Source organism: Danio rerio, chromosome 3, assembly GCF_052040795.2.
Source record: "Danio rerio strain M-AB ecotype USA chromosome 3, GRCz13ab, whole genome shotgun sequence".
NCBI classification, from domain to species: domain Eukaryota; kingdom Metazoa; phylum Chordata; class Actinopteri; order Cypriniformes; family Danionidae; genus Danio; species Danio rerio.
Genome location: NC_141023.1, coordinates 25,522,134 through 25,545,946, shown reverse-complemented (window position 1 = coordinate 25,545,946; position 23,813 = coordinate 25,522,134). Strand labels below are relative to the sequence as shown.

At 35.6% G+C, this 23,813-nt stretch overlaps 2 long non-coding RNA genes across 9 annotated transcripts in view; both read right to left on the bottom strand.

Annotated features, from left to right (window-relative positions):
• The window catches only part of LOC137490006 (uncharacterized), a 58,038-nt gene extending 39,112 nt beyond the window's left edge, over window positions 1-18,926 (bottom strand). For all 4 annotated transcript variants that reach the window (XR_015480830.1, XR_015480827.1, XR_015480828.1 and 1 more), the window contains exons 1-3: window positions 18,872-18,926; window positions 13,455-13,646; window positions 12,690-12,725 (exon numbers count right to left, since the gene is read on the bottom strand). This is a non-coding gene — a long non-coding RNA (uncharacterized LOC137490006). The remainder of the gene's footprint in view (window positions 1-12,689; window positions 12,726-13,454; window positions 13,647-18,871) is intronic.
• A 776-nt stretch (window positions 18,927-19,702) lies between these two features.
• LOC137490597 (uncharacterized) lies at window positions 19,703-23,801 on the bottom strand. Of its 5 annotated transcripts, none has more exons than XR_015480835.1 (6): window positions 22,779-23,801; window positions 22,583-22,688; window positions 22,392-22,458; window positions 20,971-21,155; window positions 20,595-20,798; window positions 19,703-20,057 (listed from the first exon to the last, which is right to left on the bottom strand). It is a non-coding gene; the product is annotated as an uncharacterized LOC137490597 (long non-coding RNA). The 5 variants fall into 5 exon arrangements; XR_015480832.1 differs by having other exon boundaries at window positions 22,388-22,458; window positions 23,729-23,801; XR_015480834.1 differs by having other exon boundaries at window positions 23,729-23,801.
• Window positions 23,802-23,813: the final 12 nt, after the last annotated feature.

Genomic DNA, 23,813 nt, shown 5'->3' with positions numbered 1-23,813 from the left:
CAAAGCTTGATTATGCTGACGTGGTGATGGTCAGGCTGCCTATGGTCAGGTGGTTTACTCAAGATCTCCTTCATCCTCAGCTGCTGGGTGCTGCTATGGGAACTAAATGAGGTCTGTGGACCACCAGCAGCGAGTCTGGCTCTTAACCTCACCAGTTCCTCAGCCTCAACCTTAGCTTTGGTTGGGTTTTCCGCTCCTTACTTTAACGTCTGGAGCAAACTCGGACCTGGAGTTTATAAAGGCATTGGAACGAGTTCTGGAAGGGAAAAATCATGAGCTGGCATATGCTGAGGACATTTAGCCAAACCTCACGCTTTGTATCAGAGGAAGAAAAAAAGATGCTTATTCCTTTCGGATCCTTAATCCAATAGACCACGCTCAAAGAAAACTGGAAAGGATTTGGTGTAAAACATCTTTTCCCTGGTCTCAAATCCCTCATTTAAAAAAAAAAAAAGCCTGTTCTCCATCAAGGCGTGATGCTAATATGCCGGCTTTCTCTCTCTCTCTAAGCGTGACCTCATTGAGTTGAAACATTACACCATGTTTTAGCGAATTGATTACTACGAGTATCTGCAAGATGCCAAATGCCGTCCTGCCACCCAAACCGTCAGCAGGGCGAGAATGCACTTCATTTCTGCGCTGCCTGCCTTGGTGGTCTCTGGTGTAAGCTATATTTTACCCTCGCCTTTCTTTTTCCCATTTTTTATAGCAAACAGAAAATTGTTCCTAATTCGCTGTTGCTAGAGGGGGGTAATTTGTGGCTTTTGGCAGAGTGTCACAAGCCCCAAATTTGAAAAAGCTGCTGTGGGGAAGCTGTTTTTTACAGACGTGCAAGACACGTTTTGGCAACGAGAGAGCCAATCACTTTTATATATCAAGGAAAAAACAGAATTAAGGAAAGGAAGCACTGGAACTAAACAGAGGGCAACAAGACCGTATTGATCTAAGAGGAAGGAAGTAACCCTTGTCTAACATGGTTATCTCCTGTTTTATACGTCTTTTTATGCTGAGGAGGCTTTCGCTTCCGACACATTTGATCTTAAGATGTTTCTGTGAATGTTCTGGGAAACCTAGGAGATCAAGAACATATGGGGCTACAATAAGTGTAAATGAATGAGTTTAAACTGTTGAACATGCAGTGTGCGGTAGCTCCAAACTAATTACGTTTTAAGCTCTGGGTCCTGCTGAAGATGTGAGAAAACTGTGGGGAAATTGAATTTGTTAGATCTTTTAAATGAAATAAAATGAGGCTAGACCACCTAATTTTATTATTATGTTTTGTGTTATTTTACTGGAACTATACTCTCAGTGCTCATCACTGCAATGAATCCAATAGAACTGTACAATAATAATAATAATAATAATAATAATACCAATAATAATAATAATAATAATAATAATAATAATAATAATAATAATAATAATAATAATAATAATAATAATAACAACAACAACAATAGTACTAATAGGTGACACAGTGGCACAGTGGGTAGCATGATCACCTCACAGCATGAAGGTTGCTGGTTCGAGCTCTAGCTGGGTCATTTGGCATTTCTGTGTGGAGGTTCCATGTTCTCCCCTTGTTGGCATGGATTTCCTTTCCACCGGGTGCTCCAGTTTCATTCACAGTTCAAAGGCATGCGCTATAGGTGAATTGAATAAGCTAAATTAGCTGTGGTGTATTTGTGTGAAAGCAGGAGTTTATGGGTGTTTCCCAGTGTTGGGTTGCAGCTGGAAGGGCATCCCCTGTGTAAAACATACGCTGGATAAGTTGGAGGTTAATTCTGCTGTGATGACCCCTGATTAATAAAGGCACTAAGCTGAAAAGAAAATGAATGAATGATGATAATAATAATAATTTTTACCTAATCGCAGTTTTCTCAATACAGATTCTAAAAATTCTACTATACTATTGGGCTAAAAAAAAGCTTAATTTTGATTGGCTGACAAACATTCGGAGTAGAACATGTCTTCCCTGCATTAACAATCACCAAATGATTGCAGTTGTCATAGCCAAAAATTCTATCAAGATAACATGATTTGGATACAATGAATAATAGTAGTCATGTATACACAAGAATAGTTTGATAAAAACCATTGTGGTTTTTACAATAATTACCAAAGTGAGAGCAGAATAGTTGGCTCTGGTCCACTGAATTTTCAGAAAATCATGCTCAATCTTTGCACATACTCTTTTCACTGCTGACACTAGCGGGTCACAGGACAATAACAGCATGACAAATGTATTACATCCTTAATTTAATTTATAATTTATGCATTATACTATATTTAGTGTACTTCTTAGGTAGTCACAAAGAGATTATTCAAAATTAGTTCTTGCTAAAGAGAGTGTGATTACTGAATAATTATCAGTAATAGTAATTTCAAGTAATAAAATATTTAATATGAAAAGTTCAGATGCAAAAACTTTTAAATGCACATTTGTATCAGGCTCCAGTGTTTAGGTTCAGCAATTTCACTTTTATGGCAAAGAAATTGTTTTCATGGTCTTCAAAGTGAAATAGCTCAACATAAACAAAGGAGGCTGAGAAAAATGCTCATATTTGATGGAAATTTCAGAAGGCACTTTAATTAACCACCAACTTATTCAGCATACAGTGTGTTTTACTCAGCGGATGTCCTTCCAGCCGCAACCCAACGCTAGAAAACATCCATACGCACTCATTCAAACACATACACTACGGCCAATTTAGCTTATTCAATTCACCTATACCACAAGTCTTTTGACTGTGTGGAAAACTGGAGCACCCACAGGAAACCCTCGGCAACACGGGGAGAACATACAAACTCCACACAGATATGTCAACTGACCAACCCTAGGCTTGAACCAGCGACCTTCTTGCTGTGAGGTGATCGTGCTATACCACTGCACCACCATGACGCCACGTATAACTTTTCAATATAAAAAAATACTTAAATTAAATATTTAAATCAATTACTGATATTTTGATTTTATAACACCAGTGTAACATAGAAAATGCAATCTAAAGCTAGTAAGTTTTAGTTTGTTATTTTTGTCTAATTGTTTTATCAATTACAAATTAAACAGCAATGCATAGTTTACAGTCATTCTTTTATTTTCCGTTGGCTCAGTCCCTTATTTTATCAGGGGTTGCCAAAGCAAATTTTTTACACAGCGGATACCCTTCCAGCTGCAACCCAATATTGGGAAACATCCACTCATTTGCACACACATTCATACACTACTGACAATTTAGTTTATTTAATTCACCTATAGCCCATGTCTTTGGATTGTGAGCATCCGGAGAAAAACCACACAAACATGAGGAAAACATGCAAACTCCACACAATAAGTGACCTTCTTGCTGTTATGTGACAGTGCTAACCACTGAGCCACTGTGCTGCCCAGTTTTACAGTAAATAATAATAAACAATAAACTGTAAATTCAAATTCATCCTTACATTCATCACACCCCAAGCTAGAATGTTTCTATTTTATATTAATTGCTAAACGAAAATTACTTTAATACAAACTAATGCACAGCAAATTAAAAACTAAATAAAAAAACACTACATTAAGACCTAAAACCCAATCAAGTTCTGAGCTCTGAATCATTTGAGTTCACTGTTGATGTCCAGGTCTGGTTTCCAAAGGCCCTAGATATCTTTTTATTGTCCTCTAACTCAATGTCATTCTCTTTACATACCTAGTTTTCCATAAATTTTTTTCTCCTTGTCTCACTCTCTCCCCTATATTCACTTTCATTCTTCAGGGACCACCGAAGCACTTCAACATCTCCAGCATGGTTTTTCACTCACAACGCTACGTCATTACCCTGGGTGTTTAAACACTTAAGGAGGGTTTAAAGAGTGGAGGGGGGAAAACAGAAAGTTGTACATTAACTCCGCATTACCCAAGGGAACTGTAAAACCTGCACCCAGAGCAAAATGTGAATAAATAAAACCTGTGCCTGTCAGAGATCTGGACCAGAAGAGTAGATGCGAGAGGAAGAGAGGGGCGGGGGGAGCCACCATGTTGAAATTAGAAGCACTAAACGTAGAGGGTGTCTGCTGTAGACTGAGACCACCAGTTGTTGTGTGCCAGTTACTAATGATGTTGGGCACATTGCCTGCTGAGCCAAAAGTAGCAAAAGTGTTTGAGTCCTAATAACTGGTTTTGTTGAATGACACAACACATGTGCCATTCAGAATGGGAACACCATCACAGAATACAACATTCCCAGTGACTGGAGGTCTTACAGCTGTGAAGAACTGAGAAGTCTAAATGCATCAAAACTCAACTGATCCTTTTACGTCATGTTTAATCATGACACGTTCACAGCTAATCCTTCACCGCATTTAATTAAGGCGCTGCACTGCCAAAATAATAGCAACTGTTTGTTGCTCTCACACCCTCCAAGCATCTGGTTCTGGTGGGAAACTCCATGGGAAAGTTATATTACATTCTGAAACTCGTGGGCAAAAGCAAAAACTTGGAAGAACTCATATCTCTTATATCTTGTTTTTTTACACAGTTTGTTCTACGTTGGGGGCAGTTGTAGGCACACAATAAAGCTCTTTGATGGATGGAAGCCCTGGAGGATGCCGCAGGTGTTGCGTGGGATACATCTATCACATGCCAAATCAAGCCAGAGTTGTTCCTCCTGGATTAAGAAAGATGGAAAACAGCATTCCAGGAGTCCGCATGACGGAGAACAAGAGCTGGGGGCTGCACTTGACAGGCCTCCATGTAACAAAGGTGAAAGTTTGACCTCCTTATCTGGCTATTAGGTTTACTGGAGAGACTGAGAGGAGGAGTCCAGGGCAAGGTGAAATATGCTTTAAGTGTTTAATGTATCATTTATATGAGATGCCATTACAAACTACAGACTTTGCTGTAACTTTAGTGAGTTGTTAGTAGGCATGGGCGGTATGAAATTCTGATGGTATGATAACCTTGGATCAAAATATTATGGTTTTACAGTATTGTGATTACTGCTCTAAAATATATTTCAGTTTAAATGTCTGGGTAAAAAAATAAAACTTTTTTAACCTTTAAACACAAAATATTTTATTTTGAGAAACATTTATAATAATTTGGAACAGTAAATATATCAGGCTAAATAACTAAATTCAATCATTAAGTTCTGCTGTCTTTGTTAGTTTTTTTAAAAAGATTTCTTTACAACTTAAAACGCATATTTGGATTTTTTTTTTTGCTGGAGATACTGGAAAAACTTACATATACCTTAGTAATGGTATAGCAGAACATTTATGCGGTTTTAAAACCTTGACTTTTCCAAACCGTGAAAATCAATTGAAAACCATTATCACCCAATGCCTAATTGTTAGTAAAATCATATCTAGACAAATAAGCTTTGTGATAAAAGTAAAAACCAGCACCTGCAACTATTGTAACTGCTTATTTTTGGGTTTAAAAACAAAACAATAACACACTCTTGTAATGACTGCATGGGCCGGTATGATAACCTTGGATTAAATCATCACTGTTTCACGGTATCATGATTATTACTCTATAATATGTTTTTAAATGTCTTTGTAAAAAAACAACCTTTTCCCCTTTGAGTACAAAATATTTTTTAGAGAAACATTTTAAGTATTTTGGAGCAGTAAACGTGTCAGGCTAAATAATTCAAATAAATAATTGACTTTCTAAAACAGATTACTTTCTATCTTTGGATCTTTGGATATCTTTCTATCTTTGGATATCTTTTCTGCTGGAGATACTGCTGCCCTAAAACAATAACAAAAAACAAATAAAAAAATCTTATACACACCGTAGGAACGATATAGCAGAAGATTTTGGCAGTTTTAAAACCTTCACTTTTCCAAACCAAGTTATATCTTGATGTTTATCATCCCATAGTTGTTTGTGAAATCAGAACTGAACAAATAAGCTTTGTACTGTAAAACTATTTAAGATTCCAAGTAAGCTCACACCTGCTCCAAAAACTGCACCTACAACTATTGTAATTGCTTATAGTTGGGTTTAAAAACAAAACAATAATACACTCTAGTTATGACTCTTAAAAAATTCATATGAGATGGTGATATTGATGATCCTGAACAAAGAGATTTTTGACAAAGTTTTTGTGCAGCCTATCTTGTATGATTTCAAGCTCTTGTTAAAAATAATAAAAAGGGTATATATCCCTCATTTTTCCTATGCCATGACACATTGTGTGAATTATGTAAGAAACTGCTGTAAACAATCAACTAAAGCTTCGCTCTCAACACATCCAACATTAAAAGGAAATTTAAAATGTGTTGAAATTTTCTTCAAACGGACCACAAAATAACCTCAAATGCCTTTTTTGCAGAAAAATATTAAGTATCACTGAAGTATTATATGTCCCATGTCACCCAATAATAAAATGCTTATTAAATGCAACACAGGGTGATATGTCATAGTTGATGGTTAACAAACTATTGTATTTACATACTTTAGAAACATCATGTAAATACTAATGAATATTAGAAGCACAAAACAATGTGAAACAATTGCATTCTAGTGAAAACATTTAAGTAGACATTGGGATTTGGGGAAAATAAATAAAAGGTTTGTAGTGAATTAAAGTGTTTTTATTAAATAAATGAAATGATTATGATCATAGCATAGCCTTGTGATTCTGTCTTTTTGAGATAAACAATAAGTGCCTCCCTCAATTTTTAACACAGATAAATTTTTAATAAATAGGTGGATACAAGTGTGTTGCTTTTTCATTTAATTTCACCATTTTAAGTACGTTTAAATTAGTGTCAGCAAATATCTTGGTGTAAATACATGCATCTAGACCACCAAAATTCTACTGCTATAACAGGCTACAAATACTCTGAACACCTCTCTGTAAAAGGTCTGCTGTGCTACACTACCGTTTCTGAAAACATTATAGCCTACATTTTTGGGAACGCTAGCGTTACTGAATTCACTTCTCAAAAGCGGTTTTAATCTCTCCTCACACGTGTCTGGCGTTTACAAATCACAGAAACCCCAATCCCTTCATGGCTCACCTCTTCTCTTTCTTGCAGTCCTTTCCTCCCTTTTAACCCCCCTTGGGGAGGTAAAACCCAGACCTGAACCACACTTCTCTCTTATTTAAGGGGGTCAGGTCGGGCTTATCGCTCTCCTGAGAGCTATAAAGCGGCCAGGCTCGTGTTTTCTCTGCGCGCCTCTGGATGAGTTGCGGCGCGTGAAAGGCTCGCGCTGTGGGCACGCGGAGGTCTCGCGCGCAGTTAAAATGAAACAGTGGCTGTGAAAAGAAAATATGAAACCTTGTGCAGCTTTCGGAGTATTTGACATCTGTGAACATGTGAAGTTACGGGACGACATGCTCCGTTAATTTCCTTATTTTCGCTATTCCTCTTGTTAAACCTGCGTTTCACGCTGGTATTGAACGTGCGCGCGCACGTAAACAGGGGTATGACAGGTGTCGAGTGCGCGGAAAAGGCGTCAAAACGTAAGATGAAATGTGTTCTCGGTTTCAACTTTTGTAAATGAAATTGAAAATTAAAAAGGAAATAGGAAAAAATTAAATAGGAAAAACCTTCTTTTGGATACGTCCTAAAATCATGTAAAGTCAAAGAATTGTCTGACAAAAAGGTAGTTAATAAAGACTTCTGTTTGGGGGCTTATTTGTGCATAATTACCCATTTTTTTGCAAGTGTAATATTGCAAGTATAATATAGCCGTTTATGCATTTTAAGCTAAAAGATGACTTTACATGTCCATGTTCTTTTCCTGTGCAAACAGAACAGCACATATTCTATTTCACACTTCAAAAAAAAAAAACTTTAATAAATAAATGAATTAATCAAATACAATTAGTAATAAAAACAACATTAAATTAAGCATGTCTTATGGTGCAAAAGTAAATGTACATGATTTTACTTTGACAAGGAATGAATGCAGACTTCTGGAAAGGGGGAGGCATATGTCACTATACCCATTTTATCTCGATTCTTGTTTTTTCATAATCGTTGTGGAGGCCAAGATCGAAACAGTGTTTTATTAATTGCACATCCATGGTTACTATTATGGTGGACTTGTACTGAACTTGACTTCAAGTGACTGACACTTTTCTTTGAAATGTAGCTGCTTATGTCCATGTCTCACCTGTGTCTTGCACAGTAAGCCTGACTGGAAAATTTCGACAAAGCATTATTTTATTTGGAGGCGATTAAATTCTTGGTAGGGAAATTTTAATAATCTGTGGATGTTGGTGGGGACACTTCCATGCTAACTCTACACCCTTGCCTAAAATCTAAAACGCAATTAAAATTAACAAATACATTACTTTCTATTGTTTAAAAAATCTGTAATTTCATTATTTTGTTTAGCATTTTTTACTGATACTATATAGTAATTTATTGTCTTTAGGAATTTCTTTTCCAAAATGAGTGTATATGGGTTATTCAAACAGAAACTTACATTAACTGTAAGTAAATAAAAAGTATTTAATCTCAAAAATATTTAAAATAGCCTGATAGTTGATTTCTGTGAGTTGTTCTGTAAAGGAGTGTCATTCATTTGGTTCTCAGATTTTTGTTCTTTATTAAAAACACTTTGCAAATGTACAAACCCCGTCACTGTCCTTGTCCTCAGCCCAAATAAACCTACAGCTTTCACAGTTTTTTGCTATGCTTAAAACTTATTTGGAAAGAAATACTACAGAAATAGCAAGTTTAAGTTGTTATCATTCACATCAATTGTTTAAAAACTTCAAATTTTAAATAATAAATAATAATAATAATAATTTAAAAACAAATAAATACTACAAATATATTTAATACAAATACAGTTACAACTGTCCCCTTGTTTCTCTCAGTCCTGTCACATTTGCATTACATTTAACATAAAATGAGTGCAATACACCTTTAAGGCTATGACTCGGAAGTGAAATCATTTGATGAAGAAGCTGACAGTGATCAAGGATGCATTCTATCATTGAATTGTATTACTTTACGCTTGTTTTTGTATGATTGTTTAAGGACAACAAGCTTAAAGGTCAAGCCCTGTCACAGTTTTTATAAGTGAAAATGTATGTTTCTGGTAGAATGTCCCTTATAACACTAGCCCAAAAGCCCAAAAAACTGTACAAATAATTGTGTTGGGCTATATTTTATTATATCGTCTATACATTCAACAAAAAAATAAAGACAAAAATTAAAGGGTTTATACGTGATTGCCGGCCAAATCATTCCAAATAAAATCCAGTCCATAGCTGCAGATCTCTGGTGGTCTCTCGGAGGTTATAACGGTGGGTCTACAAAATAAAAAACTAACATACTTTCCATATAATTTAATGGCCATTGTAAACGGTTTCAAAATTAGCTCTGGGGTTACTTTCGCAGGCAACATTTAAAATTCAATTTACCTTTTGGAAATAGCTTTAAAAACTGCTCCTCATTTATTCCAACTCATTATGCAATGATCCTGCCCAATATAAAACATCTGGAAAAGACCTCATTGACTAATAACAATGCTTTCGTGAGAAACAAAAACACACACTGTGGTTGCATATCAATACGAACTCAACCACGATCTTGCAAATTGACTTAATTTAATGATCCATTGCAAGCAGCAGGAAAGGTGTTCAGAGCTAGCAATGAGGATGGGAACGGATGAGGTATAGGATATTTTCAAGTATATGACTGTTTTTTCTTTTATTCTATTAAAAGGAAACAAAATAAACCTAATTTACCATTTATTTATGAATTATAATTGATCCCACTGAAAGAGTAGTAGAGATATCGCCTGCTGGACCACAGACACAAAGAGCGTGTTGGTAGGGAGTGCAGACATTAGCTGTAAAGACAAGAAATTTATGTGGTGAAGAATGGGAGGGTGGTCAGGGAACGAGTGAGCGAGGAGGGGGGAAGAGAATGAGAGGTGTGGAAGGAGAGAAGGGGGTTTTAGATAGCGCGGGTTTGGAGAAAGAGAATGTTTGGATAGAAGAGGGGAAAGTCACGCTAATTTATACTCGCCTAATTGGAACCAGGGCAGGCCTTGCACCTGAGATGCATTCCACAGAAGTGCAACAAGGGAGAGAGAATCTGCATGTGTGTTTGAAAGTGTGCATCTCTGAGTGTTTTTGTTAAGTCAGAGGTCAGTTTTTTTTTTTAAACATGGAGCAAAAGGTCAGCATCAATAGTGTCTTTGTTATCTAGCGTCTCACAGCGGTTGAAATGTGTTGAGAATCGTTCCATCGTGACGGTCGCTCAGAAATACTCCGAGCCAGACCACCCTGGTTTTTGCACACACGCACGCTCATAAAGTCTTTCCAATCAGTTTGGAAAATCTGGAGCGCACAGTCACTATTATGATCTAACGACCAGGCCTTTTTAGTGGCAGATGGACATCATCATGCTAAAATTCTCACTCAAACATGGATGCTTAAGTCATAAAGCAGATTGCCATATGTGGAGCATATATCACTGTATCAGCCAGCTGGCATGAAATTAAGTGGCAGCTTTGGTTTCGGCTGCCATCTCAATGCCGAGTTGAAGCACCTGATAGCAATTTTGGCCATTGTATGGATGACAGTCTGTACAGTGGTGATGATGTGCCTCATATCTTGGCTGGCGTTAGACATCTGCCAAGGAGGCTTCCAGTTCTGTCAGATATGCAACCTATCAATAACCTAAGCTGTGAACGGATGGCCCGGCAGCATGTAGACGCTCATTGAGTACACACGTATAAATCTCCAGGGTCTAAGAGCTAGATAAATAGATGTGTGGAAGAAAATCCAAATTCCATTAAAAATAAAAACATGAGCCTGGTTGAAAGACAGCGGCTGCAGTCAGACATATGGGGAGCATATTGGTCACAATGCTACATCCCCTCCTTTTTCAGCTTTTTTCACCTCTTTCTGGAAAGGGAAGAATTGTAACAGAGATTCAGATGTGGCGGAGAGTGTTTTGTTTCCCTCTGAGAAGGGCTGCATCACTCAGGAAGTTCAGGACAGGGTTTTTTCCTCACTCTCTTTTGAAGCTATCTTTTCCAGTTTCATTGGCCATGACAGACAGCTCGATAGTTCGCACACATTAATGACTTTGAGTCACTGGAGAGTGAAGGAGCGTTGTGCTCGGTTCATTAGTGGTTGCCGCACAGACGCAACTCTTCGTTTTTTTTTCTCATGTCTATTCCTAGTGCCCAACTCAAAGCACATCAAAGAGGCCGCAACATGTCTGCTTTTCCCGCTTTTCATGACACACACACACACACACACACACACACACACACGCACACACAAACAGACTTTTTTTTGGCCCATTTCATTACTATGTGATAACAGATGAAATACCAACAGGCCACATATTCAACAATAAAGTCCAGATATACGTACACAAGGATAGAAAGCACCCTCTAAATGTCAAGTACAGCACATTTATGGTAATATATAAAAAAATGCAAGTTATATCGATATTAATAATAAAATTATTACATTTAGTAAAATTAAGTAAATAAATTTTAGTAAAGACAACTATAGAAGCCAGCATGAATTGGAATAAATGAAAATATGAATTGCAGTTTACATTTTTATGCCTTAATCTACTTTATAAACAAAAAAAATCCTGTTTTACATTCATTTCAAAGAGAAACTGGATATTCAATGAGAAAAAAAGACATTCTGTTTAGGCATTACAAAGACAATACATGTTTCTTATTAATAAACTGAACCTGAATGGCTCATTAAATAATGTGTATTATAGTAGAATTGAAATGCAATAGGAACTTGTCTTCCATGTTGCGAACAGACAGAATCGGATTATCAAAAAATAAATAAGGGCAGAGACTTGATTAAATGAATCTATTGTTGATTGGATTAAGGCAGATCAGATTTTTGAAAAGGGTTGTAGTTTGAATGAACTATGACTAAATAAGTCCAGCATACAGTTGAAATTAGAATTATTAGCCCCCCATTGAAATTTCTTTTTTTTCCCCCCAAATTATGTTTAACAGAGCAAAGAAATTTTCACACTATGTCTGATAATATTTTTTCTTCTGGAAAAAAGTCTTATTCATTTTATTTTGGCTAGAATAAAAGCAGTTTTTAGTTTTTTTTTGATATTGTATAACAATGGTTTGTTCCGTAGACTAACTTGCCTAATTACTCTAACCTGCCTTTGGAACCTAATTAACCTAGTTTTGTCTTTAAATGTTACTTTAAGCTGTATAGAAGTGTCTTGAAAAATATATAGTTGAATATTATTTACTGTCATCATGGCAAGAGAAGTTTTACCAAATCATGATATATTAAAATGAACATATTTATGAAGCATGAACAGGAATTAATGATTCGTAATAATACTAATAACATACACTTGGAAAAAAATGCTAGACCTTTTTATAAACAAAGAACAGTATTGACCAAATTTCCCAGTGAATTATTTCCTCCTCTCAAAGACAAATTGCAGCCGTTTCTGTTTTCTATTCTTCCCTCTATCCCAATCTTCTGCTGAATGCACGCTTTCAAAAGGACCACAGTGAAAATCAGAGGTCTGGCCCTTAGGCTCAACACACTCCCTTTCATTTGAGATTTCAGATGAAGGACATAATTTTCTCCCTTTTTGCCTCCCTCTCATCATTTTCTGTCTTCTTTTTATTGGCTAATGAGAATCGTGGGGTTGGGGTTCTTTTAAGATTAGTGCACTCAAAAATGAAAATTCAGTCATTATTTACTCACCCGCATTGACGTTCCAAACCCGCATGCTATTTCTTTCTGTGGAACAAAAAATAAGACGGTTTAAGAATATTTGCATAGCTATTTTGTATTCAATAACACACACACACACACACACACACACACACACGCACACACAACAAACACACACACACACACACACACAAACAAACACACACACACACACACACACACACACACAGAAATACAATTACATGCCACTTAATTAGGAAACCCGTCTAACTGCTCGTTAACACAATTTCCAATCAGCCAATTACATGGCAGCAACTCAATGCATTTAGCCATGTAGACATGGTGAAGATGATCTGCTGTAGTTCAAACCGAGCATCAGAATGAGGAAGTAAGGTGAATTAAGTGACTTTTAATGTGACATGGTTGATGGTGCCAGACGGGCTTATCTGAGTATTTCAGAAACTGCTGTTCTACTGGGATTTTCACACACAACCATCTCTAGGGTTTTAAGAGAATGGCCCGAAAAAGTAAAAATATCCAGTGAGCAGCATTTCTGTGGGCACAAACGCCTTGTTGATGCAAGAGGTCAGAGGAGAATGGCTGTTTCAAGCTAATAGAAAGGCAACAGTAACTTAAATAACCACTCATTACAACCGAGGTTTGCAGAAGAGCATGTCTGAACACACAACACGTCCAACCTTTAGGTGGATGGGCTACAGCAGCAGAAAACCACACTGGGTGCCACTCCTGTCAGCTAAGAACATGAAATTGAGGCTACAATTCACACAGGCTCACCAAAATTGAAGAAAAATGTTGTCTGGTCTGATGAGTCTTGATTTCTGCTGCGACATCCGGATGGTAGGGTCAGAATTTGGCATCAACAGCATAAAAGCTTGGATCCATCTTGCCTTGTATGAACAGTTCAGGCTGGTGGTGGTGGTACACAAATGGCCTCCACAGTCACCATTTCTCAATCCAATAGAGCACCTTTGGGATGTGGAGGAAAGAGAGATACGGATCATGCAGGTGCAGCCAACAAATCTGCAGCAACTGCGTTAAGTCAATATGGACCAAAATCTCTTAAGGAATATTTCCAGTACCTTGTTGAATCTAAGCCACAAAGGATTGAGGCAATTCTGAAGGCAAAAGGGGGTCCAACTCGTGACTAGTGAGGTGTACCTAATAAAGTGGCTGGTGAGTGTATATCTCTTTTGAATGAACTGTTTAAATGAAACCAAAACTGTAGACTCATACTCAATAGTAAGGCTTTCTTTGCCTTGACACCAGATGATAGCTGTTTCACAGTCCTTTTTCGTTCAAGGTCTCGCATGTGCATGTTTTGCATTTGAACTAACACAACTGGATGTACTTCTACACACAAGTTCTAAAGTATCCAATTTCCAGGGCATCAAAGAAAATGTTTTGCAGGCATTATGTTTCTTGTCACTTGAAAACCATTTTTATAGGTTTTTTAAGGGATTTGGTACAGGTCAGAAAGGGTTGTAGAACTAACATTATCCTCCTGATCAAACACATCCTTTAGAAAACAAAGACAGCCCTGAATGATGTAATTACTCTATTAGCATTTCAGTTTCTTTGTTCGTCAGACTGACACCGTTACAAATACATGACAGTATCCCAAAAGCGCCGACTCTTTCATTACGCAAGTGTGTGGTCAGGCCAGGATTAAGGCCCTGATCTGCTGTGTTGGACAGGAGCAATCCTGGTCTGATCTGCATTGTATTAATTCATCCTTGAAGCGGTATCCAGATCTCTCGCTGTGTCTGGTAATGGGTGGAACAGTATGCTTGCTTTGGCTTGACCCTGAGCCGCGATCAGACCGCAGAGTGGTGTCCATTACAAAGAGCAGCGATCTCTCTACGGTATGTTCAAACACATCCCGCAGGCCTGCACTTCAAACGCTGCTCGTACCCGCTCACCAGCAGCAGCATGTCAGTTAGTGAGGCCTGCACAATTAATCAATTAAGGGCCTGTGCAGAGCACAGCGAGGCCCCCGTCCCGCTGTGATTTGTGGGAACGATCATTAGTACTCACACTTGAGTCATTTTAGGATCTCTCAAGGCTGCATTTAGATGAGGTATGTGTGGTAAAGCACTGATTTTCATGGTATTAAGTCCTGTAAGTGGTTCTTGATGATCTGCATTCAGATTGAATGGTTCACTAAATACTCTAAGACAACAGTTTTCAAAGGCTGCAGCAAGACCTAAAGGATTAGGGCTGCATGGGTGATATGATGATAATCGATGAAAATTCTTATATTTTTGTTTGTATGTAAATACAGTGGGTGAAATAAGTATTCAACATGTTGTTGTTTTTTTTTCTGGGAAAAATATATTCTAAAGGAGCTGTTGACATGGGATTAGCCAGACTTTGGTCAAAAAAACAACAACAACTAAATAATACAAACAAAAATATAACAAAACAAAAAAATGATGTGTAATAACAACACGGACAATGTACTGAACTACTCAAATGTCTACTAAAAGGCTTTTTGGTGATGGCAGCTAAAGATGCCTCTCATATAAAGAACGAAGTCACATGAATTGCTGAGGTGAGTTTTTCACAGACTTCAACAGAGTGTAAACATCTTGATAGTTCTGTGGGCCTCGCTTATCAAATCTGATCTTTACTTATTTGTGTTTTAGATTCAAGTCAGGTGATTGGCTGGGCCATTCTACAGCTTAATTTTCATTCTCTAAAACCAGTTGAAATTCCCCTTGGCTGTGTTTTGGATCATTGTCATGCTGAAATGTCCACGCTGGTTTCATCTTCATCTAATAATCTAGATGTTGGACTGAGGCAGCTAATATTGATTTTACAATAAGGAAGGGCAGAGGGTTGCTGAATACTGGTAACTACTGAGAGATTTCAGCTGTAGTACCTGCCTCTCTACAGCTCATTTTTTTCGTGTGTTCAATATTTGTTTTACTAGTCACTTCATTTTTATTACACATACCATAATTTGTGAATAAATTAATTTTATTTTCTTTCCAGATTTGGATTTTGTTGGATGTTACCAACATCTGGTGAAATATTCAAGTCAGTAGTATCTTTAGAAATATGTTTTCTGAGAAAAATGGTGATGTATTGAATACTTATCCCCCCCTCTGTATCTGTGCAATGCAGAAATCCTTAGACTTATTAGAACAGCAAAGAAACGAGACAAATACAAAGAAATAGTAGGATGTGCTAGGCTCATTCAAAAAAAAAAAAAGAGAGAGTTAATTTGGTACTGATGTATCAGCACAGACAGGATGCAATCACTTAATTAATTTCACTTTTGTGGTTTATTGTGCCTAAATGGGTTGTTCACCCAAAATGAAAATGACCAAGAACCAATTTTCACTTTTACATTGGCTATACCGTTAAAGTAGTCTGACTAAAGTAGTCTAAAGAAGCCACTGACTGAATCATTTTCAAACATCGATTCAATAAACTTGAATACAGAGTATTATACATCCCTCACAGGGAAAAAGTCACATAAAAGTGATGTGTGGTTGAAAATATTAAAAATATTGAACATATTGAGATGGACAAATGTTTTAAAGACTGAAATAAAATGATTGCTGAAAGTTCAGCTTTGCAGTTATAATTAATTTCTTTTTAAAATACAGTCATACAGAGTCATTTGTAATGAAATTTCACAATATTACAGCTTTACTGTTAAATAAATAAATACAGCCTTGAAGAGCAACAGTAATTTATTTAATTATTTATGACAACATCTTCAAATACACGAAAGAAATAAAAAAAAGTATTAACCATAAGTCATTAAACAAAACCAGAAACCCGAATTATTCAAGCACAGCGCACATATAGATTGAATTTAATTCTGTTTACTCTAGCACTTGCATTTAAAATCATTTCAAGGTTTCAAAAAGCCTTCAGTCCAGCTGGATGTAGACATTGCAGAGTAAACTTTTAGAAGTAAAGTGCTTTTGAGAGCACATACCTCATAGCTAGGCTTCAGCTGTGTTCACAAATGTAATAAATAAACACCACCATTTTACGCACTGAAACGCTGCCAGTGCCCCATAAACATTAACAGTTTGATTGTGTGCGTATAAAAAAAAAGCACTCGGCATGCTATTATGAAAGCAAACTTTTGTTGGTCCGTTTTTATTTTTGTAATTTGGCCAGGGCTATTATCAATGCTTTATAAGTTGCCTGCAAGCCACACACACTGTTACACACTCATCTAAACAATCACAGCCGTTCACACACTTACACACACACACACATACTCACGCTTGGGGAGGAACATGAAAATAGAAGTAATAGGAAAAAGATGAGGGGACTCCAATGGGGTGGAGCACTCCCTCTCTGCAGGGCTGGGCGCTGGACATCATGTGTTTCAGAAGATTCATGCTGTTTACAGTCAATCAGCAGTCGTGTGCTGTGGCTAAGTAGTGTGTAGTTCATCTCCAACATCTCTTTGATTTACAGTGTTACATGTATCACGTTTAAGAGTTTTTATATAAAGCAGAGTTGCAACAAGTCAATGAAAAAGTATTCTTATCTAAAATGGATTATTGAGTCAGATAGGGTGTAACAAGTCTACAGATGTTCTCATACAGATTTCTAATAAATTTTCTATAAACTTGAATTGAAAAATATGTACACCTAAACGGATGTCTTTAATTTTTTTAAAAGATCAAAGTTTCTTAAAATCATTCATATTACATAGAAAACATTTTTAAAGACTTTTTAAGTTTTTTAATGTAAACATCTACTGTATATGTCTCTTCCTCAAGAATTATTGTAAACATTTTCAGTATTATAAAGCATTATGTTGTTTCAAAGCATTTTGTATAGCCAACAACATGAATGTATTATATTTTCCTTGTACTACATTTCATTGTACAAAATGATATCTTACTTTTTTATCATCAAAAAGCTAAAGTTAAAACAAATGAATAATATTAAATATAAAAATGTATATTGATGGCAACAGTGCAAACACGGATTTATAATAATAATGACAAATACAAATGCATTTGCATTTTCTTTATTTTGTCTTTTAGTTAAAAAATACAGACTTAAACAATACATTTGATCAATCAACCTGCATATTGTGTAATTCAACTGAATAAATCAACTAAATCCTCTTGTATTTGGACTTAATCGGGACATTCCCTCTTATTGTAAAAAAATGCTTAAAATAAGTAAACTTAAAATGAAAATCATCATTTTCCAAGTAAAATTAGTCATCATTTTACTTTATATATTTTTTTAAATAGTAAAAATGAAAACCTACATCACCTCTGTCCTTTCCATCCACCTTACTTTTCAGGTAAGAGTGGCCATTGTAACTTATACATATGATTCACTTCTATTGAATTTTTGCAATACAAAACAGCTGTTTGATGCTAACATTTAAGTGAGTTGTTCTGCATGGAAACAGTTTGCTATCAACAGAGAGAACATTTTCTATAACAGTTTGTTGGATTGTTGATTATTAGATTTATCTTCGTATAAAATCCCATTTAGCCCTGAGAAGCATTGATGTGTGGCAATGAGCTATATGCACAGCTAGTGTTTTTCAGCCAATGATAAAGTTATATAGAAAGCTTAATGTCACTATTTTCAATATATATATAGTTTCTTAATTACAATACATTTAGTTAAATAGACTTAAGCATTCATTTAGTTGTTCAAGCATTAAAATGAAATGAAGACTGTGTAACTGCTACCGCCGTCAGTGCCAGCAGGCAAACGCAGAAACTCCATTGAAAATACTGGGGTAAAAATTTTTTTCATATTTTTAAACCCATGGCGGGGGAAATGTAATTGAATGTGCTTCTTGTCCAGTCTGAGACCCACTTCATGTTGTATATCTATCAGGCAGTAAAATGTATTACATTTGTAAAGAAATCAGACCTTAAAAGATTTATAATGGAAAGACAGTTCAACTGTTTACTAAGGCTGAGTGGTTGAAATTAAAAGTCCTTTTGCATCTCATTGTTGGAGCTGTGTGACCATAATAATATTTCACAACATTCAAAATCCAACGGCCAACTAAACTTTAACTGTTGGTGTTTGTTTTTTATGTGCAGTGTGAATTGGCCTTTTACAATTAAACATTTTATAACAATTAAAATATCATATTCACTGAAACGATAGTATAATAATCTTTATTACTTTACCAGGCATAAAATTAATAATAAAAAATAGTAAAGGTGAAAACTTACATTACCAATCCTGCGACGCCTCAGTTTGGAGAGTTTCTCGCCATTTTGGATTTTTAAAATATAAAGGCGCGTGCGCGTTTTAACGGCTAAATCGCGCATGAGGTGTGGGAAATGTATGGCAGTGGGTTTCATTGGTTTGGACTTTCTCAGTGATCTCAGGCCACAGGCCGCGATCACACGAGAGCAATGTCGATGCGTATGCAGTTTGCTTCTGCTCCTCTTTGAGTGGACCACAAGGCCCTTACAACAACATCTCCGCCGAAGGGTGCGGCGTATAACTCTTCCTTACCGTATTAATGATGGGCCACAAGTGACACCGCGAGACTTTGGCCGGTGTTCCGCATACCGGCACAAATCATTACGGTGTCGGTTCTCAAGGGCATCCAGTCCTTTGAGAACTAACCATACCCAGATAGCAAAATACACTCGGGCCAGTTCCGGCTAGATTGTCGCCTGCCGGAGACTAACCCCTCGGCCCAACTTCGGCTGCCGGACTCGGGCCGGATGCCTGTGGACTCACTGCCCGATTCCGGCCCGAATCAAGCGGGCCAGATGCGGCGGCCGTAAGCGAGCCGACGCTGCGCATCCGCGCCGGAATCGGCGCGAGGGTAATGTGCGCTGCGGCCCGGAGCTGGCGCGACTCCGTATTTATACACCTTATAAAACCTTTTGATATTACATTGGTACTTGATATATGGTATTAGTTTATTTACATAACAGCAAACACAGGCTATAATGTAAACACAAAGTGTAAGCACTGCGTTAAACCTTTAAATAAAGTGCAAACTGCATACATATTCTGTAACGAAAATAATCAGACAAATGACAAAATAAATGTTAAACGTTTATTGATTGCATGAAAAAAATAGTACTAAAATTTTATAAATAATTTTGTAGTGCACAAGAATATCAATATAAAAACAACAATAAAACAACACAATAAAGACACACAGAAAGATTTTAAAAAATCTAAAAATTACACACAAACACAGATGTTTTTTAAAACAACCCTGTTTTCCCAATAGACTTGAATTAAAAATTTGTAAAAAACAGCTAAATTTTATATAAACCTAAATATAGAAACCAATTTAAGATATAGCAAGAAACATCTTAAAAATACCAATGACAATCCGTAAAATATCCAAGTCAAACTTGTAAAAAGTACTGCAGAATTCTGAAGAAACATCTTGAAACATTTTTTAATAAAACATTAAAATAATAATAAACAAACAAATATATATATATATATATATATATATATATATATATATATATATATATATATATATATATATATATATATATATATATAGATAGATAGATAGATATATATATATATATATATAATTGCAGAAGTATAAAGTCAAACTTTTTTTTTAAATAAACTTGAACAAAATCAATTGCACAAACAGCAAGACATGAGTGACATGATTATACATTTCATATATATACACGTCTTGTGCAATTTTATATTTATAATTTTATTTGTATTACGTTTATTAAAAATGTATCAAGATGTTTCTTCAGAATTTGGCGCACACATACATACATACCATACATATATATATACACACACACACACACACACACACACACACACATATATATACACACACATATACATATATATACATATATATATATATATATATATATATATATATATATATATATATATATATATATATATATATATATATATATAAATGCAAATGAAAGAAACAAATTGTTCAAGTATCAGGGAACATCTTAATACACTTAAAATGTTGTTTAAAAAATAAAACAAAATAGTGATGTAGACATTTGACACATTAGCTTTCTCTTCTTTCTTCCTCCATCCCTGTCAGGGGCAAGTTGTAGCTACCTTGTAATGCATTTTTCCACTTCTTTGTCAGTGGCGTGGTATGGACATTTGTCCTCACTCCATCTGTGATTAAAAGATAAACAGATAATTAGTAGTGAACAAGTACTAATGTAAAAAAAAAAAATAAAAAAAAAATTAGGAAAAAAGTAGGCTACCTACGAAGCAAAAAAAAAAAACAATAAAAAAAAACAAATAAACTTAAAACACTTTGAAATTAGCAAGAGCTTGAACTTACCAGTTTCTTCATTTGTTCAGGCTGCTCCTTTAGTTGATTTTCAAGCTTTTCCAAATCAAATTGGCCAAAGGAAGGTCAAATGTGTTTACATCTGGAATTTCATCACGTCTGTTTTGGTTTTGTGAGAATCAGGCCCAGCTGCTGCTTTATGACGTTGCATGATTTTAAAACTTCAGTCAGTCGTGCTAAAAAAGAAAAATAACAGATTAGTATAAATCAAGCTGTAGCTTATTCTCATACAACTTCTGTAAATACAACAGTGGGTTAGACACTGCTGATATTCTCTAGTTGATCTTTACTTTCTAGCTGCATTAAACCTTAACAAATTTAGTGATGTCTTTAGTGTACTGCAGGAGTGTCCAAACTTTTTGGGCCGAGGGCCAGATGCAAAAAAACAAACGTTGTCGCGGGCCAAATTTTACATATACACATATACACGTGTCTGTGTGATGTATGTATATATGTGTGTATATATATATATATATATATATATATATATATATATATATATATATATATATATATATATATATATATATATATATATATATATATATATATAGTTGAAGTCAGAATTGTTAGCCCCCCTGAATTATTAGCCACCGTTTATTTTTTCCCCAATTTCTGTTTAACGGAGAGTTAAACATTTTTTTCCACACATTTCTAAACATATTAGTTTTAGTAACTCATTTCTAATAACTGATTTATTTTATCTTTGCCATGATGACAGTAAATAATATTTGACTAGATATTTTTAAGACACTTCTATACAGCTTAAAGTGACATTTAAAGGCTTCACTAGGTTAATCAAGTTTATGTTATGTAAGTTTATGTAATCAAGTTTTGTTATTTTATAACAATGGTTTGTTCTGAAGACTTAAGGGGCTAATAATTTTGACCTTAAAATGGTTCATAAAAAAAATTAAACCGCTTTTTATTCTAGCCGAAATAAAACATAAGTCTTTCTCCAAAAGAAAAAATATTATCAGACATACTGTAAAAATGTTCTTGCTCTGTTAAACATCATTTGGGAAATATTTAAAAAAGAAGAAATAAATCAATGAGGGGCTAATAATTCAGACTTCAACTGTGTGTAGATAGACAGACAGACAGACAGACAGACAGATAGACAGATAGACAGATAGATAGATAGATCATAACAAGAACTGCTGCTTAATTGAATGCATGTAATAGCGACACCCGGTGGTTATTTATTGAATTACGTTCATTTTTGTATAGCGGGCCAGATTTTATTGATATTTATAAAAAGCCTCGCGGGCCATCCGTAGTTTGGACACGCCTGGTGTACTGGAATGTACAGTATCTGTGCATCTTGATGGTGGTCTTAAGATTTCTGCCATAGTCATTGATGGTGATGGTACTTGTGGTGCTGCATTGATTTCTGAAATCTTCATACCTGCCTTTTATCCAGCCTCTTTGTTCCAAGTAATTTTTCTTCATCACGGTATAGATGTGTCTATACTGTCCCTTAATCAGATACATTTACAAAACAAAACATCACTTTAGTATAGTGCCAGGGCAAAACTCACAGGTTGTAATAGATCAATGACATAACGTTGATAGTATGTGTTTAAAATAATTGCAAACAAACCTGTTCTGTCTTTAGATGTATGACAGGCGATCATCATCCTCATCTGTCTACCAGTCAGAAATCACAGTTGCGTGTGGATGTTTGAGTCGAGCTTCCTCATATGCATCTATAATAAAACATCACATTGTTGTTAACCTCCCGTAAAGAAAAGTTCAAATCCTGAAATACTATCAAAGTTAATTAATGCATATAATACCTATAGTGTAAATAATCAGTACACAGAAGGTTGCACAAGATTTATTCGGAGATTCATGCAGAGTGACAGCCTTATGAATCTGAGACATAGATTTGTAAGATGGTCAAGCACATGCATTATTCTGTACCCATGAAGATTAACCTACCATTGTGAAAAATGTTTGATGATGATAGCCAATAACAATAAACCATTTCAGCTGTTTGTGAAGCAATTAGTAATGTAATGTCTGAAAAGCTCAATCTATGTTGAAAATGTATCAGCAGTTTACAGCTTATAATGGACTTTTAGCACACAACTATAACATGCCTATTCACGTTCAAAAGAGTGTGCCATTGACTTCTTTGGTCGTGATGTGCTGCAAAATGATCTCACTAACCTTTGTTAAACAAGAACAATAAGACTTAATGAACAAATATTGTTACCCATTCATTTAAATCAGAATTTATCACTGTCAATAACATAAAAAAACATCAAAATCTGCTTTAAGACGTTCAGTTTTACATTAACTGACCATTACAGCTTGAACAAAAGATATAATTGATTCACATAGGCTAACACATATGAATTAAAGTGCATAGTAATATATATAATGTTAAATCAGGAATAAAACACGTTTTGCCAAGTTAGTTAATGGATTCGTCTACAGAAACTTTCTTTACGCAAAGTTAGCATACACACAAATTCGTTTCATGTTTCTTTAACATAATTAAAATAGTTTTTAGTTACTACACACGTTACAATCTAACATTGTGTAAAAGGAACAGGAACTTTCAGACGTGTTTTAACTGTTAGCGTTAGCATACATTAGCTCCAGTCGTGTTTCTTAAAGCAAGTTACATTTCGTATCAAACTGTTTTAAATTACTAAACGCTGTTACAACCAAACACCGTGGAAATGCTTTAAGCTCTAAATTCGCTAATTATACAGAACACAAGCAGTAAAAAGCTTACCTTTCTGACCGGAATCCACGTGATTCTCTTTGAAAAACCAAACTTTTTCTTCTTGTGATCTTCGTGCCATGGTGGGTGACAACCA